The sequence below is a fragment of the Bubalus bubalis genome, chromosome 17, assembly GCF_019923935.1.
Source record: "Bubalus bubalis isolate 160015118507 breed Murrah chromosome 17, NDDB_SH_1, whole genome shotgun sequence".
In the NCBI taxonomy this organism is placed as follows: Eukaryota; Metazoa; Chordata; class Mammalia; order Artiodactyla; family Bovidae; genus Bubalus; species Bubalus bubalis.
In genome coordinates, this window is record NC_059173.1 from 14,281,061 (window position 1) to 14,286,616 (window position 5,556).

At 50.0% G+C, this 5,556-nt stretch overlaps 1 long non-coding RNA gene across 1 annotated transcript; it reads left to right on the forward strand.

The window, feature by feature from the left end:
* Positions 1-3,037: 3,037 nt before the first annotated feature.
* On the forward strand, positions 3,038-3,669 carry LOC123329925. The gene is made up of 2 exons (XR_006545533.2): positions 3,038-3,225; positions 3,507-3,669. It is a non-coding gene; the product is annotated as an uncharacterized LOC123329925 (long non-coding RNA).
* Positions 3,670-5,556: the final 1,887 nt, after the last annotated feature.

The window sequence follows — 5,556 nt, forward strand, 5'->3', positions numbered from 1 at the left end:
AATGAGATACTGACACAGACTGTAACAGGGATGAACCTCGAGAACATGGTGCTAAAGGGAAGAAGCCAGACACAAGTGGTCACACAGTGTATGGTTTCATTTATTCATAGTGTCCAACACAGGTACATCTCTAGAGACAGAAAGATCAGTGGTTGCCAGGAGCTGGGGGGAGAGTGGGACGGGGATGAATGAATAATGGGTATGGGGCTTCCTTTTGGGTGATGAACATTTTTTGGAACTAAGTCCAGGTGGCAGTTGCACAAGATAGTGACTGTACTGAATGCCATGGAGCTGCTCACTTTAAAACGATTCACCTCATGTATGTAAACTACCCCTCAATTAAAAATACTAGAAAATATGTAATTCAAATATTCAATACAAAAAATATATACAGGCCAGATGAAACAAGCCTGCAGATTGAATCTCAGGCCTGGGATGCCCATGTGTAAGTCTGGTGCACTTAAGTAAGCCCCCAGAGACAAGTTTTGTGCAGAGTTGGGGGTTAGGATCCCTGTTTTATTGGGAAGGAAACGGAGGCCCTCAGAGGTAAAGGGAGTGGATGGGGGTTGAGTATAGGAGCTGGGGCAGGGGGCCAGAGTGTGGTCTCTAAGCAAACTGACCCCATGTTCCCTGAATCTGGGGCTGAGGTCTGGGAAAAGACAAGAGGGACAACAACTATTGGAGCAGAGAGTGGTGAGAGGTGTGGTCTGAGCTGCAAGTTCAGACAAGAACCGTGTGTTGAGATTCCCTGGAACTGTCACCTTCTCCTCCACAAGGCCAGGAGCATTCCTTATGAATTTAGGCAATTCAGCAAACCCATGCTGAACACCTACTATGTATACGATTTGAGCTACGTGTGAAAATAATAAAAGTTAGCAAGTGGGACACCTAAGGTTTGCTCTGTGCAAAGCCCACTACGCAGGGGCCTCTCTGATACCCACAGCAACTCCATGAGGCAGCAGCAGGGCTGGCACACCCTGCACGCATTAACATACACCAGTTCAACCACACACCACTGGCCAAAAAGAAGAGAGGGGGATGCTCATGAAAAGGGTGTGGACAACACCCCATGTCCTGTCCCTATGTTGACTTGCCACACAGGAAGCATGCAAAGGAAAAGTGTGGACCTGTGCACCCACAGCCTCCAAACCCAGGAGCCTTTCCTCTTGTGAGCATCTGTCACGTCACCACTAAGTGTGATTCTCCAACAAGGTTTCCCAACCCTCTGGGGGAGGGTGGGGGTCTGAAAGATGTTCATGGACGCTTTTGCCCTCAACCTGGCTTTAGAGTCTAGTACCCACATACACTGCAATTCATAGGTAGTGTTATTATCCCATTACACAGGTGAGAAAACAGAGAATCACAGGGAATAAGTTACTTGCCCAAGGTCTCTGAGCTAATAAATGAAGATTTGAGCTCAATTTGTTCTACCCTAAAATCCACTCCTTTTTCTTTTTTCTCCACCATATGGCCTTCCTGTCTTCAAGAGGGGTCCAAAGGAAATCAGCATGACAGAACACAGAGACTCTTCATTGACTCTCACTCCTGGAGGTGGCAGTGAGCAGAACCTCCTGGTTCTGCATGAGGCCACAAGTAAGTTCAAATTCAAAAAGATATGTATTGAGCTGTGTAATACTTAGGATTGCAAGACATAGAACCTAACTCAGACTGGCTTAAACCCAAAAGGGAATGTATTAGCTCATATAACTGGAAAGTTCATGGGGGTGATGGCTTCAGGCATGGCTGGATCAAGGGGCTCAAATGGTCATTACACAGTCACTGCATGTTTGTTTTCTTCTGTGTTCGCTTTATTCTTAGGCAGATTCTCCCTCCCTTTATATAAAGAGATCCACCAGCAGCACCATGTTTAAAATTTGACCACTGAGAAACCCAGCAGAAGGATTTTCCTCCATCCCAATACTTCCACCAGCATCCCTGAAGTTAGCTCTGATGATCTCAGCTTGGGTCCTGTGCATATCCAGGAACTAGTCCCTATAGTCAGGAGTGTGTGAGAGTCTCCAGGATCAGTCCCAGGTCACAAGCTCACCTCCAAAGTGTGAGAATGAGGGTGAGCCCTGAACCTTTACAGAGAAGAGAGAGAGGGCTGCTGTGGCCAGAAGGTAAGGGGGCAGGCTGAGGCAGGTGAAACAGACGCACTAAAAGCCACCCTGGAACACCAAGGACTGGGCTGGGCCTGCTCAACGCATGATGGTGTGCTCAACAACCGTGTATCATTCCTGCCGCTCCACGAGGCTCAGAGAGGCTCGACGTGGTAGCCAACACCTTATTTCCATGTGAGGAAACAGCCTTCCCTGCCCAGAGGCATCCTGCCGTCAGGTATCACAGCTAGGACTTGAAGTCAGATCTGTCTAACTCCAGGGCTACAGCTTGCCGCTGTCCCAGAGAAACCCGTCCATGCTGGTGAGCCCCATGAAACCTCTTCAGCGCTTTGTTCCGTTCTCTTAACTTGCAGACCCAGTCAGCGAGTTCTTTATTTCCACAAATGGTGCTGTTAAACTAATGGCTCTGGGACCTAGAGGCTGGCCTCTGAGCAGTCAAGCCTTCCCCACATTCTGCCTTGCAAAGAATTCATTAGAAAGTCCAGGAGCCAAGGCCCATGTGGAAACGTTTGGTGGCCGCCATTTTGCTTCAGGATGGCACACGTGAGCACCTTGAACGTGAGCTCCTTATACAACCTCTCGCCCAGTGTTAAAGGTGGCTGGGGTCAGTCATCTCCTAGAAAGGCCCGTTGTAAAGGGCGGTGGTGGACCTCGTCGGGCTGAAAAATGCTAAGAAGCTAGGGTTGAAATAGAGGCCTCTTTCTGTTTGGTCAATAAGCAGCTGTGAAGGATGCGTAGGACGGAGCTAAATTTATTTGTTCCTTTCTTTCTCGGAACAGCAGCAGCCAGGCTCAGAATGCAGCTGTCTCGCTCTCCCGTGAGCCTTCTGCAGGCACCAGCATGCACAGAGGTTGGCCCTCCAGGACGCAATTTTTTTTCCCCCCCCTCTGGTTGGTTCCCTTCCTGCTGCAGGCAGGATTTCCAGGGCCTCTCTCCAGTGGGGAGAACTCAAGAGCTGCCTCCCAGGCCCCGGGTGGAATCATTTACCTTTTTAAAAACAGACGGGCTGCTGAACAGAGATACCCTGGCCCTTGCGGCCACACCCTGGAAAACCACACAAGTCCTGACCGCCTCTGCTTTCACTGCTCAGACCTGTGGGAAACTTGTAAGACACAGCCGTGTGGGGAGCGGGCGGGGGCGCCCCGGGAGGGGCCCTTCCACCGACACAGCCCAGGCGGGCTTGGCAGAGTCCTTTCTGGAATCCATCTGCCTTCGCAAAGCCTAGCTGAGGGCCACCTTCAGCCAGGGCCTTGAGCGTACTGGTCGAAGTGGGTTGGTTTTTTTTTTTAAAGAAGTGTTTTGTTGAGTCTTTCAGAAGGTCCCTGCGGGTGGGGAAGTGAAAGGAGGAGGGGACGCTGGGGGAAGAAACTGCTTTTTTATTTCTAGCCTTGCCTGAACGGCTTCTTGACGGTTACTGCTACGGTTCTGCTGAGTCAGATGCACACCCCCCAGCTGCTCACCGGAAACACAGCTGTGAGGCGAAAATAACCACAGGGCCCGGCACGGAGCACCGTGCGCCTTCCAGAAAAGAGGGCAGAAAACCTCAAAACAGAAGAGAAAAATACAAAACAACAACAACAAAGAAAAAGCCACCCGTCAAAAACCCACCGCGGCTCGCTCACCTGGCCAGGCCCGTGGTGCTCTCCTTGTCGGTCACAGCTCAGAGACGGTCACAGCTCAGAGACAGGAGACGGAGTGCTGAGTGTGGCGGCTTTTCCATTGTGGTAGGTTAAGTAGCGCCCCCTTCCCTCCCCTGCAAATGTGAGATGCCTAAGTCTTAACCCCCATGACCTGTGATCTTACTTTGAAGAGGGGTCTTTTCAGGTGAAACAAATTTAAAGATCTCAAGATGAGCTCATCTTGGATTACCTCGGTGGGCCCTACATCCAGTGACGGGGTCCTTACAAGGGTGAGGGTGAGGAGATTAGACACTCAGGGGAGAACACACTGCAGACACAGATGGGAAGGCCAGGGGAAGACGGGGAAGACGAGTCCTGATGCAGCTGCAAGCCAAGGAACACCAAGGATTTGGCACGGAAGCCATGGGAAACTAACAAAGTCACCATGGCTTCCACTTGCCAGGTCTTCTGCTCGCCACCCTTTTCCCCTTGTCTGGACTTAAAACATTCATAGCATCTTGGTTGCAAGGTGTCTTACACAGATATTGAGGTTCCCTTTTTTCTGGGCTTAGTAATTATCAGGAAGTCGGATGGTGCTCCAAGGACTCCAGGATCTAGGCAGCAGCTGGGATCCTCAGTTCTAGATAAGACTCTGCCACAGACAGAGACACAGGTGTGTGACCTCATTAACCAGCCACCATTCACTGACAGAGCTGAGCATGGTATGTTAGAAAATGGGTTCTACATTTGATTGCTGGCTCTGCCACTTACTAGCTATGTGGCCTGGGGTAAGCTACTTAACCATTCTGGGCCTCCGTTTCCTCCTTGATTCAATGGGGGAGCTGTACCGTTATACACTGGGGATCTATCTGTACCATGGAGAGATGACCTGAAAATGATCCTGCTATTAAACATATAGAGAGGTGTTGAAAAGAACAATCACTGTTAATGCAGAACAGAGTTTCTAAGGAAATCAGGGGAATGCCCGGGTAATCCCAAAATAAAGGAGGAAAGAAAGCCCAAAGCTGATAGCTCAGTACCTACAGTGCCTGGGGACAGGAGGCGCTACCTTGGGTCACACAGGCTGGGAGCTGGAACTAGAAAACCGTCATAAGACTGGTCTTTCATGAGCTTCCACTCGGACACAGTTGTAAGGATTATGTGAGTTTGTACCTGCAAAGTTGTATTTGGATGAGGCTGTACCTGACAGCTCTTTTAATGCCTTTTGTTTTTGGCAGTTCAGTAACTATGACACTGTATTTTGGTGACAGCATCCCAGTTTATCTTTGGGAGATCATCTCTCTTCCACCACCTTGGAAGGAGTATATACAACTCAGACCTGGCCCATCAGAGTCAGGGATTATTCAGGGATGGATGTGCAATCCAAAATGGGCTAATCAGAGTGAATGATATCTGAAAATACTGGGAAAGAGAAAAATTCACTCTCTCTTGGATCTGCATGTGAGTGGTGTCTAAGCCGGGGGCTGCCGGAGGACGTCTCTGCCTCTCTCTGGGAAGAACCTGCCAGAGGATGGTGCCAAAACCAAAGAAAGGAAAGACGAGAGGGAGAGAAGTTCCCGGTGATACTGTCTGAGTCCCTGGATCCAGCAGAGCCTGAGACTATCAGCACCTCCAAACTTCTGGGCTCCTTCCCTCAGTCAGTCAGTCAGTTCAGTCGCTCAGTGTGTCCGACTCTTTGTGACCCCATGGACCACAGCACGCCAGGCCTCCCTGTCCATCACCAACTTCCGGAGTTTACCCAAACTCACGTCCATTGAGTCAGTGATGCCATCCAACCATCTCATCCTCTGTCGTCC